Source organism: Apostichopus japonicus, chromosome 16 (assembly GCF_037975245.1).
Source record: "Apostichopus japonicus isolate 1M-3 chromosome 16, ASM3797524v1, whole genome shotgun sequence".
NCBI classification, from domain to species: Eukaryota; Metazoa; Echinodermata; class Holothuroidea; order Aspidochirotida; family Stichopodidae; genus Apostichopus; species Apostichopus japonicus.
Genome location: NC_092576.1, coordinates 6,872,501 through 6,886,572, shown reverse-complemented (window position 1 = coordinate 6,886,572; position 14,072 = coordinate 6,872,501). Strand labels below are relative to the sequence as shown.

Genomic DNA, 14,072 nt, shown 5'->3' with positions numbered 1-14,072 from the left:
TGTTCCCTCTAGTCCAATGACGACGATGGTGATGATGAAATCGATAGCGATGAGCCGGTCTATTCATGTGTGAACAACAATACGTCAGAAAATATCTATATTGATAACCCAATGGGATAAAGATTGTCTGAATATTTGACCTTACCCTAGTTATTGCAGCATTAAACCCGCCAAACATCTCGACCAATGGCAAGGTGTCACATAATAATTGGAATTTAAGATGTAAATTTAACGAAAAACATTATTAGTATGAGCTTTGTTAAATACATAGATTGATTAGAGATATTTTATCTCATCAGGTTCATTTGTGTCGGGCTGATATCGCTTTAGTAAACCAAACGTTTTCTCTTTATGTCACTAAGAAAATTTAAACTTAGTGCAGGCTGTATTTTTGACAAGGACTTCAATGCCAGTAGAGTACAAAATATTTCAAAGTCGGGGATATTCAACATTTTCGCCACTGATTAGATAGGGGCTGAACTTCTATGGAAGGCCAAAGGCGAAAGAAGGATTTTATAATGGATCTGGTGCTGCCGATTCATATGAAAGGAAACTACGGATCCTCCCCTATGAGAACACAGTTTGACGTCTACAGGTGCATTCTGAGGCGAATTAAGATCATAAGTTAGGTCCATATTAGAATCCTAAAAGGTAAAAGTTGGCTATGATAAATAATAAGAAATTCAAAATTCCCCAGAAAGAATTAGTAAGTGAATCTTTATGGGAGGGTCAGAGGCTGGTTATGTATTTCATATGGGATGGGTGCTGCGGTGGGGTCAATGCATCTAACTCTCGTGTACAGGGGCTGGGAAAGGGGGTACTCTCCCAGAAAAAAAGTACAAGTAGAAGTGAAATAGTGTATTCTGCAGCATATTTGGACTATAACTTAGATCTATATAACTGGCTTTAGAATGGAATGTTACGCTAAGAAATACTTTGTGTAATGTAGCAAAAACAGGGTGAGTGGTGAACATCCGGTAGTAGTGGTCCAATTCTATAAAGGCTGAATACAAATGTGCCCCAAAAGAACTATTTACTTCGAGTGAATTTCGGAGGTGGGGTGAATGTCCCCACCACCCCCCCCCTCCACCTCGCGCAACCGCACCCCTCCCACTTGCGCACGCTACTGGATCAAAATAAACTGATTTAACCAAATCTATAGGAAGATTGTTGAAGATTAGATTTCGACCTTTTCGTACTGTGTATAAATCCTAACCTGATCCCGTTTCAGGAAACTAGTCTAAACAAAACTGATATTGATAGTTCAAAGTTGGCAAAGATAAACTCATACTCTGGGAACTATTGTTGAGAGGTCATTAGGTGATAAGCTACCTAGTAATTATACTTGCACTCTAGTTTTGGTTTCCCACGAATAGATAGATGACACAATCAACTTTATAACTTACATAATGTATTTTGTGAAAGTGACAGAATTTATCTATCATAATGATCGTGATTGTAAAGTATTATTACATTTATTAAATACTAGATATTTCTAAGATTGAATATGTCAATTGCTGTTTCTATTCGTTAGTTTGTTGTATTTTGTTGTGTTTGTGTTTTATTATAATTGTACAGAAAATAGACCTTCATTGCAGATGTGACCGGTGCACATAGGTGGCAATTGTAGTTAGCCTGCAGTACGTAAATATATATTCGTATCAATTTCGCTCTTATGATTACTGTTCAACCAGATGTTATGACCATATACGTAGCTAACACTAACATTATGTGTATATAGGCTACATTCATTCAATAAATTTCACAATTGTTTTTAACAATTCCTGCAGATAAGATGAGAAAGTGACCTCTAGTACGTGTCACATCGAGTTCGTATTTTGCCCTAATCTATGATAAACTGTATTATACAAAATAAGATCTAAACTGAACACAATAAACAATTACCTGGGTTTTGTCATGACCTGGTCGTCGATTACTCACCGCATCTATTTACAGACTTTTCATTGAAACCGATTGTTGAGTAGTGATGTAGCGCCATCTTTTATTTGGTGTAGTTTTCTTTTTATATTCAATTGCTCCTAATTTCAATGTAATGTTATTTAAACGATGACAGAAGTTACTTTGCAAAGGTCACATTTATACAGGAGCAGAATACACTTTGGTTGAAACAAGCAAGCAGTTTGTTGTAGAGTAATCTCTATGTCTGTACTTGAGTTGCACCCAGGAACGACAACATACTGATCGTGTGTAACTCCATTTCATCTTGTGAACTGCAACATGACTATTCGATCTTATGATCATAACTTGTAACTAGCTTTAACATAATATGAGGACAAAACATGAATTATAACAGGCCTCATGTCTTTTTAGAAGTCTCATCATATTACCTCATTTGCTTGTCCTCTTAAGACAGTCTTAATATGACTGCAAAGGCTTAAAGCAAATTATGTGCATATTTCATTCCCCCTTTCTCTCACAAACTCCCTCTGGAGTTTCCCTCTGGAGTATGAAGCTATATGGAAAATGTGACCGCTGGCATTTGTTAGGCGAAATGCTTGTGAAAGATATTTGCATGAGACTAATCAGGTATTAGTTAGGCGGGAGAGTTGTCGTAACCGACGTACCTTGCTATGTTTATCTATGAGAAGCATGAGAGTTAGATGATAGATATTTATTGATCCAAATACCAATTCAAATTTACAAAATATAAAATGTTATCTTTAAGAAATATGAAGAGGAACAATTCCCATCTAGAGAAGTACTGCAATGACAAAGATGATACTTTTGCAACAGAGGAAAAGCAACAAAGTAACGAAACGCTTTTCACGAATAGGTAAACTACTTAATTACAGACATATAATAATGTAAATAGTTTTATCAATCGTAATGAGTGGAATAACATCCGTATGTTGTTGTTATAGTAAATTGCCAACTCGGCAAGTGTTATGATTGCATCTCTCTATTCACCGCACAGGAAAGGATTGATGGATCCAACATCATATGTATAAATATATATATATATATATATATATATATATATATATATTTATTTATATATAGATAGATATGCAGTGAAGTCAATGCGACTCACTGATTTCTCCTGGATTAGCAGAAGTATTGGAAAATCGGAATATTTTTAATCCGTGTCGGATTATTTTAATCCGATTCCCTCGTGGTTTCGAAGGAATTGTTTTGAAGTGTCTGGGAAGACAGGTCGTGTATGATGTTAAGACCGAATGGTGCCGTGGCTTTTTGGTATAGTTCCGAGAAATGTTTGTCCTTTATAGATTTATCTGTCCTAGAATCGTGTTGGTCTATGGCAATAACACGTACATTCTCAGTCGAATGATTTGGGAGATTGAAGTGATTTGCAACAGGTTGGTTGATCGTGTTTGTTTTGATTGCCGATCTATGTTGTGTCATTCTTAGAGTGTTTTTAGACTCTTACGTATTGTAAGTTGTAACTTTTGCATTAGATGAGGTAAATTGCATGTTTAGATAAGCAGTTTATTTTCTGCCGGATTCGGAACGCGCCTGTAGTTTGGTTGCTCTGAAAGGCCCAGTAGAATCGACAGGTAAGCAACTCGTGTGCATAAGGCGATGATCCTGTATTTTATGGGGGGTTTTAATCCTGAAAGATGCCCGAACGAAAATGTCCCGTAGATTTCTGGGTCTTGTAAATAAAATGACAGGTGGTTTTGAGAAAACTGATTTCAGACGTGAAAATTCTTCTAATTGATATTTGCTTTTGGTGGGAAAAAGGGTGGAATTCAGTAAGCAATGGTACCCTGCTGGAACTGGTTTGACGAGTTTAGTACGTCAATGTTTCGGTACGGGGAAGGCTTTTGGCTTTTTTATGGCATTTCAATAGTACCCCGAAAATACTGTCTGTTTAGGAGGTGTTGTGACATTTCTTTGGTGCAAGTATCAAATCGACTTCAGAGGAGCAAATGCGTCGAATGCGCAACGCTTGACTGTATGGAATGTATCTGGTACAATGACGTGGATGGGAAATGCTTTGGTTAGAGGAAGTTATGCTCGTTCGTGGGTTTAATGAACAAGTCTGTTTAGAGTAAGCCATTTTGTAGGGTCAAAATGGTGTCCAAGAAGTGAACGTCATATCTAGAAAAGTCTGCAATATATATATATATATATATATATATTGTAGGGTCAAAATGGTGTCCAAGAACTGAACGTCATATCTAGAAAAGTCTGCAGTAAAAGTCTGCAGTAAATTCGATTGCGTGAGGAAACGAGTTTGTGTCAGCTATGAAGAGTTTAAGATATGGCTCACCATTAGTCCATATCAAGAAGATATCGTCTATGAAACGTAACCACGTGTGGTTTCCAGTTTTGTTGACATTGACATTCCTTCTCGAGGTTTCTCCTGAAGATGTTGGCAAGAAAGGAGCCATTTTGGTACCCATTGCTATATATATATATATATATATATATATATATATATATATATATATATATATATATATATATATATATATATATATATATATATATATATATATATATATATATATATATATATACATATATATATATATATATATATAGATATATATATATATATATATGTATATATATATATATATATATGTATATGTATATATATATATATGTATATATATATATATATATAAATAACCGACATGATCACTTATCGGTAATTCTAATTTCACCTCTTATAATTAACTCAATGAACAATTAAACAATTATTTAGTTTTCACTTGCATTCCTCCTGTATATATATATATATATATATACATATACATATATATACATATAGCGCCACTTGTATACTTTTTGCATAGCGCCCTCTGTAACCTGCGCAAAGGGACAACCGCATCCTATCACTTTCATACCATATACATATACATACATACACGCATACACAAATACATACACACATACTTCCTTTCGAATTTACCATTCTGAAGTGAAACACGGGTTTTGTAATTCCGTTTTTGTCTACGCATTTACTGCCATTTTCTTACGTGAATCCTGCCGTTTTCGACCGACGAAGGTTAGTAACGGAGTTTGTAGCAAGATTCCATAAGCTTCTGTTTAGTATCAATGTTGATGTTGCTGGTAATCTGTCTCGTAATTTCATTAGGATTACGCCCAGTTTATGTATTGTGGCTCTGTGCGTGTACGGGTCTGTTCACGTTCAAGCGCCCAATATTATCAAAACTGGCACTTGGAGCATTGTAACAAAATACTTAGAGATAGAAATATCATCCTCACTGAGGTAGTTCTCCTAGCTGTACCTACCGTAGCATAAACAAATGGACTGATAAATGCTTTTGATAATCTGTGACGGAATTGTATTGTTTTTATTCTCATGATTAGTACATAAAAATATATACAAGTTTAACTCAAATTATTTAACACGAAAAATATTTCAGCCACATCGGCAAAGTACAAATTACTGTGACACTCTTATTAATAATAATGTCCAAAAACCATGTTTCAAACCTAATAGATTAAACCACGGCTTCCAATATTACTTTCATATTTTGCTTAAAAATACAATTTAAATAAGATTTAAATAATCTAGTAAGGAAAAAACTGATGGTATTTTCTCTACCAGCTTTGAATGAAAAATATGATACTTAACTAAGAGCACTATTTAGGTTAACTTTCGGGAAAAATCCGTATTCTTCTAATGTATCTTAATTCCCGTGTTTTCAAACCGATAATGTAATTATACTTCCAAACCATTCTAACTAAATTAAAGTCATATAACATATGTTGGATTGTTAGCGTGTCAATGCCACAAAAATTACAAAGACTATTATCTATGGCATAAATAATATTAAGGTTCCACTAGCACAAATCATTACTTCTTCTAAGTGTTACCTGTTGAAATATGTATTATTGTTATGCAGGTTTGTCACATTTTTCGAAGGTGATGTCCGTCCGAAGTGCTCATAAAGTAACTTGAAATAAAGACTGAGGATTTTAACTTAATAATTTCAAATCTGTCATTATACCTTGTAGGTAGCTTATCAATAACGAAGAACCCTTTGTGACAATTGTATCTTTTGACAGGATATGCTTTGTGTAGAAAACATGACAGTGATGTCCTAATACAGCTGTGGTGATGTCCAAAAAATAGTCCAAGAAACATAGTCAAATCTACTAACAAGTGTTTGGCAGCATTTTCCATTAGTTCAAAATAATGTGATGCTGTTTGTGCACATCACATATCATAATGTAATGATATATATTGCTAAGTATTAACAAGCATGGTCTTTGTTTAATACATGTCTTGTTGCTCACTTGTATCACTTTTCTTTGTTTCGCTCTTGGAACCTATATAAAGAGTTTATATATCTCTTTTTAGTAGGTTTATCATTCAATTAAATAATATGTTTTTCTATTCTATTATTGCATTTAAATGGAAAATATTATTTCTTTTATTACTAAATATTAGGTTATATTATGTAAAACATTGCTGGGTATGTCCGAAACAAGATCTATTTGGGAGGAGTGATGTCCAAAACAAGAGCCATGAAAAAGAACTCTGAGAGGACATGACCCAGAATTTCAGCTTTTGGTTAATATATATGCTCATGTTGTAGTTTAATTTAATGATAATTGTTACAATTACTTTCAGTTTTGCTTTTATTTTATGTGTTTTTACTTCATTTCAGGAAAATAAAATGGTTGTTTTCTAATGATACTCTAATATTGTTTTGATAACATCATCAATATCATTGAAAACGTGTCTGATAATAGCAAAAGCAATGTTACTCTCTTAAAATGTTAGACTGAAGAATTCAGTCTTCTTTGAGACTGAAATTTTTTTCAGTGTTATACACTGAGTTTAGACTGAGAAACACTCTACTTAGACTGTATTATCAGTTACACCGTTCAGTCGCTGTTTTGGACTGACTTTATTAACCAATCAGCTAATCACATGTGGCATGTCATCTTACCATTTTCAGTCTCTGTATTCCACTGAAAAATGTATCCAATCAGAGAACAGAAATGCGCCTACGTCATCCGAAAACTTGCAAATACGCTGCACAAAAATAAGTGTGACAACGAGCGCTACAACTTGTGTACATATATACTACTATATTCTTCGCTTAGCCAGGTACTCGCTGTACTGTACGTACGCACGCCGTACACACAGCTAGGCATGAACGAGACAGACGACCGTATGTCTAAGCTAGAGTAAAGGTTATAAATTAGCAATGGCTGAGTCTTTAAGAACTTTTCTTACAAATAAAGGTTTCCACGAAGAAGTGATAACAGTGTTCGAGGGTATGTATGTATGTTTTTTGTTGTTTTCCAATTAATACAGAATAAAAGCTTGGCAGTTCGTAACGTTAGTTATTCTAGGCTTGTGCGCGAGGTAGGCCTAGCTAGGCTGTACTATAGCAAATAGGGCCTAGGCCTAGGCTGTTGTTATAATTGGTGGGGCCTATTAACACGATCGTCGGGCGAATAAGCACGCCGGTCCTGCATATGTACCCGATCGTCGGGCAAATCAGCCCGCCTGTCCTGCATATGAACCCAATCGTCGGGCGAATAAGCACGCTTGTCAGGACTGCAATATGTACTCGATCGTCCCAAATGAATCTAGGCTAGGTTAACCTCAACAAATACTTGAACATAATAATGCTCAAGAAATTGCAAAACACAGTACTATTATGCATAGATTGTAAGCACCCTTAATTATTTGAAAAAATGTAGTGACTTCTACAGCCATTACAGCATGAAGCTAACACGATTCTGTTAAACCATTACCATTGTATTTAAATCATGTGGAAACTGGAAAAAAATTGGTATGCTTTTGTTATTTTATTAAACATATAGTGGGCCATCAGTCTTTATTATAAGATTTTACAGTAATATTACCATTCACTAATGTTATGAAATCAGTTTCTTTTACAAGCAGATAGACATATTAGTGAAATCAGTAGGCTAAAATGTAAATCATATTCCTTGTTCACTGGTTTTCTATGCTGATGTAATGGAATCAGGAGATGTCATGAACAATTTATCCTTAAAAAGAGAAATTTCTGAAAACAACTAACAACAAACCTTGCTTGGTAACCATGTACCTGCCAAAATCAACATGATAACCCATAAATGTTAGGTTGAATTTGAATCCACCTTCACATAACACATCTCACCCGCCATGGATGACATATTGCTGCCTATCGTGAATTGATATATCTCCTTTGTACAATGCCAGTCATGTTCTTGTTTCTCCATTCTCTCCTAAATATTATTCTAGTCTAGTCTCTCTACCTCTCAACATATCTTTTTTTAAGAATGTTTTGATTTATACCATATTGCTTGTCCTTTATCACATTTATTTTTATCTTCACCAAACAGGAGGGCACAGATATTGAGAGTGCAGCACAGGGCAGACAAGGACAATATTGACAGCCTTTCATCCTATCTCTCGGACCAGAATTGAACCCCAAACAATTCTTCATTGTGGCAGATAAACTGGCCATTCCAGCTGGGACAGAGGTGTAGAACATACATTTAACATAGACTATGCTCCCCCTCTACAACACTAGTTTTGTGAGTTCCATGGTGTATGGAATTTTGCAACCAACAGAAGTGAAGTCTCTCGTCCGTATCCATGCCACATCTATAAGGGCAGCCAGCATGGAGTTACTTCAAGGAGTGAATGTTACTTTTTTATTGCTCTGTAGTCCGGAACCACGTGTGTCAGCATGGAGTAGCTTTAAAAGGGTGTGAAGACTCGCACAAAAAGAACGTCTAATGCCGGTAATCTGACCTAGTTTCGAATGAGGTGTAACAGAAGTGTTAGACACTGCCATCGATCCCAGAAAATACAAACACAGCTTGCTACCGTCGGTAATTAGACACTAGTGTACAGTCAGTACATACAGCTACGGTCAATACCCACATTACAGTGTATGAACGATACAGCGATGAACATCTCAGGTCCAGCTAAAGATATCAAGGTATCACGTTTCATTACTGTCTGTCTTTTTTAGCGACACGAACAAACATCACTTGCAAGCAACAGAAAGTTAACTTTTTCAGATGGCTGCATGCTGTTTGGGACAAATCTTCAATGCCTTTAAGGAGTAACTAACACATACCCTAAAACGTTAAATTGATTACCCGGAGTTTACAAACAGTTTTATATGAATAGGGAGGGCTCCAGAAATAAATATTTAATTGATTTTTGGTTTTTAAAAATGTTTTTTAATGATACTGATCTAATTATGAATGTAATTAAACAAACACCTAGTTGCCAAAAAAACTTTGTTGTATGATTTTTCGAGCATGTTATTTTAATGTTTACTTTAATGTTCCTACATTTCACTGCACTCACTATGTTGAAGGTTTATTTAATTAAGCAATTAATTAAGCTAATATTATTTATTGTGCACAATATTCCATAATTTGTTCCATGAAAAGCAAGTAACCTGATTATTATAAAGTCAGTAACTGTAGAAAATTCCATTTGAGAATATCCTTTCCTCATTATTCCCCCCCCCCCATTTTTTTTAAATTTTAGTGATGTAATGAGTCAAAACTGTTTTCAATTTTTTAGTCGACTCTCGAGTGACATTTCTTTTTCAGCTAGAGGCCGACATTAAAGGATTCACGTGAGATAATTTATAAAACTTTAAAATTTGATTGAAATCCCAATCAAAATCACTATATATGATTACTATCAGAAAGTTAAGAAATAATTGAGGGTGGTATAATAGTCACATGTACTGTTTTTGCATACAAATTTGCTTTATATGAATGCCATATCATGAAATCGTGAATGCAGTATATAATAGTTCATGTTTATCTAATAGCCATTATGAAGTTTGTGCCATTCTGTTAACTGCTTGTAATATGTTGTTTTGTGTGTGCTGGATAATGACTTTCAGCAATCGCCAATCTATATCATTGAAACACAAAGTATTAAATGTTCACCGCACTGATATATAGTTTGACCATTCCTAATATTTTATAAATAACCTGCTGAAAATTTGTCATATGTTTTCCCCATTTTGAAATCATTCTAAGAAAATTGTTGCTACTATACATTAATGATTCACAACTGGAAAAAAGGCAATGTACCAGATCCATTGTACTATGGTCGTGTTTCCATCATATCCCTTTTGTAAAGGCAGGATCGTTGTTACTATATCCTTTACAGTGGAAAATTTAAAGTTCAGTGAGATCGGGAGATGGGATCAGCTGGGTATATAACCACTCAATTTACAGCTGTGTTGTCAATGAATTCCAGGGTATTACCACCTGGTGGTGACATACAAAGAATTTAAAGTGCTTTCTGTTACAGTGGTGTTGCCAGACATTTGAATCTTGGTTGGTGATATGTCTATTTGTGAATTCCTTCTCGGGGGAGGGGTTCCCCAGGCCACCCATTGGCGACACCACTGATCTGTTCTCAGCTCACCTAATCCTTTCCAAAAAAATTAAAGAACATTTTAGATCCAGGCCCAATTCAAGCAGAAATTTGACAGATTAATATTGAACTGAAAATATGTCACTGTTATGTAAAGTATCTTTATAATTTGAACGTTTGTTGCAAAGATAACATGTTTTGTTGAACATCCCTCAGAATATTGTAGTTTTGATTTCTGTTTTTTTTTTAATATATTAAAAATTATATAAGAATATATAAGTGGGTTAGTGGGAATAAAATTACTGTTCGGTGGATATTGACAATTATATTTCTTGATGGAATACCATTTTTAATGTACTTTGTGTGTGACTGTCACAATGATTTTCTGGTCTTTATAGCCTAACATGATTGGATGTGAAGGTGAAGTCACTCCATGAAGTAGCACCTTTCAGTAAATTCCCCTGCATTAACAGATCATTGAATGTTGTCTTGATGACCTTAACTGCATCTTTATTGAAGAATTCCAGCACTTAGCCAACACGGAGGATCTATAGAAAAGCTTGTTCAATCCAGAATTTGCAATTTATAAAATTGACAGTATAGCTGTGATGTGTAATAATTCAGTCTAAAGGACCGACTGTTCAGTCTGATATCAGTCTTATAGACTGAAAGTATTCAATCTTATTAAGACTGGTGCTGCAATAAATCAGTCTAAACTGCTGACTGTTCAGTCTAAAGTGGTTTGATTTTCAGTCTATTAGACTGAAGAGTATTTAGTCTAATTAAGACTGACCTTCAGCCTTTACATTTCAGACTGGAATTCAGTCTAAGTAGTCTGATCCCTTATCCCATCCATCATTAGACTGAAATTTCAGTCGATTAGACTGAAATTTCAGTCTCTCATTTTAAGAGAGTAATAAAGAAAATAAAAGCATAACTCCCAAATGTAGCAGCAATGGAGTGACACATGACCAATATAAAAAGAACGATTTTTTGAAAATTTATGGATTGTCACACTTTTCTACCATCTTGAATAAATTTCCGGAAGAGTTTGAGGTCTGGTCAATCCTGATTGCAGATATTAGTTATGTTATTTATTTAGAATAGAAGTTCTTTACTGTAATTTGAAAATGTGCTACCTCTGGTTACCAATAGGAAGCTTTAACCTGTACAGACCCGTACCTACTGTGCGAAGCACCGTGGTTAAGATTACGCGTGGTATCGTACTTAGGCAGACCTTCGTTTTCCCTTATGTTTAACCCGTTTACCCGTGTTCTTGCTGTTCCTCCTTCGGAGAAATATATATATATATATATATATATATATATATATATATATATATATATATATATATATATATATATACAAACATATATGTAAATATATACTGTAAATGCACGTCATAATTTTTCTGTATGTAACTAGCATTTACAAGTTGGTAATCAACTAAACTGATTGCAAATTTATTAACGACCGTCAAAATAGCAAACAAAACCTTGGTTACCTTTATTCACAAAAATCCTTTATAATACACGAATCTGAAATTATTAACACCGAAATGACGTTAGATACTGTTTTTAGATAAAGGATCAGTTGTATGCAATAAATGTTTAATTATCAATATTTTGCAAAGATTCTAGAGATAGATGCATCTGTTATGCCTACAGAAAAAAAAGTTTTTTCACAATGTGAAATTAACACTATAAGCTCATTCTAACGTTCTCGTAAGTTGACCATTAAATATGAAAACCATTTTACATCATTTTTCCTTGAGGTAATAGGAAACGACAGTAAACAAGGGAAACTGATTGGCTGATTGACTTATTACCGAATTGGAAGCTGTTAATTGTCCTTCTTTTCCAAGAAAACGAATATATGTAGCAATCTTGATCATTCTTGGCTCGTTAACTTGAATGCGAAAGCATCTGATAAGTCCTCCCTAAATGTGCGCGCCTCGGTGCTATCGTTATATTCTAACTTCAGAAATTATAATAATTATTATTATTAGTATTATTATTATTATTATTATTATTATTATTATTATTATTATTATTATTATCATCATCATCATCATCATCATCATCATCATCATCATCATCATCATCATCATCATCATCATCATCATCATCATCATCATCATCATCATCATCATCATCATCATCATCATCATCATCATCATCATCATCATCATCATCATCATCATCATCATCATCATCATCATCATCATCATCATCATCATCATCATCATCATCATCATCATCATCATCATCATCATCATCATCATCATTATTATTATTATTATTATTATTATTATTATTATTATTATTATTATTATTATTATTATTATTATTATTATTAATATTATTATCATCATCATTTTTATCATTATTATTATTATTTTTTTTTTTCTCCGTTTATTTCAACTATACATTAATATACAAATATACAAATGACGTATCCATTCAAAAATAGCAAAAGTTAAATAACAATGAAATTGAGCAACACCATGCAGTATAATATCGACCAACATGGCGGATAGAAATCAAATTAGTATGATAAGAACAAGTAGAAGAATAACCACAAGAAGAATTCCAGACTTACTAGAAAATATTACAACAAATAACAGCAAATTATAACAATTGAGGATGTGGAAATTGCGAAAAATTAAATATTGGAGGTTTTTATTAATGAGGAGAAAGCATCCTTGAGTTCCTCGAAATTAATGTTATTCTTATTATTCTTTTTGTTATGACGAAAAATATAGTTCTCCACCTTTAATGCAAACGTGAACTTATGAATAAATTCATTACAACTTAAGGTCTTGTTTTGACGCTTGGTACTGAAAATATAGAAGATGAAGAATGAGAAAATTATAAGGGTGACGTTTCTTTAATAAAAACCCGAAGAATAGATCCTCTTTTGTAAAGTGAATATTTATACCAATCACCTTACTGACCACTTCACCTATAAAAGAAGATGTGATGTGACATTCCCAGAAAAGATGATGAATGGTTTCAATTTCAATTTTACAGAATGAACATAACGTGTTGTCAGAGATACCCATGAGGTTAAGGAGTCTGTTGGTTGGAAGAATTCTATGTAAGAAACGGAATTGAAAGTAGGAGAGTCTCGTCTCAGAAATAGAGTACCAGGGTATACTGAAAATGTTACTCCAATCGTGACAACTGAAACCCCTAAACTCTGCTTTCCATTTGGCCAAAGCAGTTGGCTCCACTGCAATTTTAGTCATGTAGAAATTACGATAAAGATACTGAGAAACAGAACCTGTATAAAACAATATGTTATCAAACAAATCAATATTTAAATTACTAATGTCATTTATGCTACACCCACTCTGCTTCCACTGAAGAGGGATACTGCGAATCAGTCCCCAGTAAACAGTAAAGGGAAAGTGTGCCAGCTGGAACTTTTCTTTAAAAGTGTGGTAACTTAGGGCCTTATTGTTAATGTCAAAAAAATCCGAAACAAACTTCACACCCTTTTTGTACATGAAATCATAGTAGAAAATCTTGTTATTGATGCGAATATGATGATTGTTCCAAATGATTTGTTTACCGAAGTTATCAGAGGGAGAATAAAAAGAAGCCTCCAGCCAGGCTCTAACTGTTTGGTCTACAAACATATTAGACAAGCGTGGGAGATCTTCCACCTTACAATTACACTGAAAAAGCAGCTTACCACCTAACTTGGACAAACTGTCAGTAAA

The 14,072-nt window shown here is 34.0% G+C and overlaps 2 protein-coding genes across 3 annotated transcripts in view; both read left to right on the top strand.

Annotated features, from left to right (window-relative positions):
* LOC139982601 (kinesin-like protein KIF27) overlaps positions 1-14,072 on the top strand; it is a 105,605-nt gene that overhangs the window by 43,689 nt on the left and 47,844 nt on the right. The window lies entirely within an intron of this gene.
* The window catches only part of LOC139982618 (uncharacterized), an 85,157-nt gene that overhangs the window by 59,511 nt on the left and 11,574 nt on the right, over positions 1-14,072 (top strand). The window lies entirely within an intron of this gene.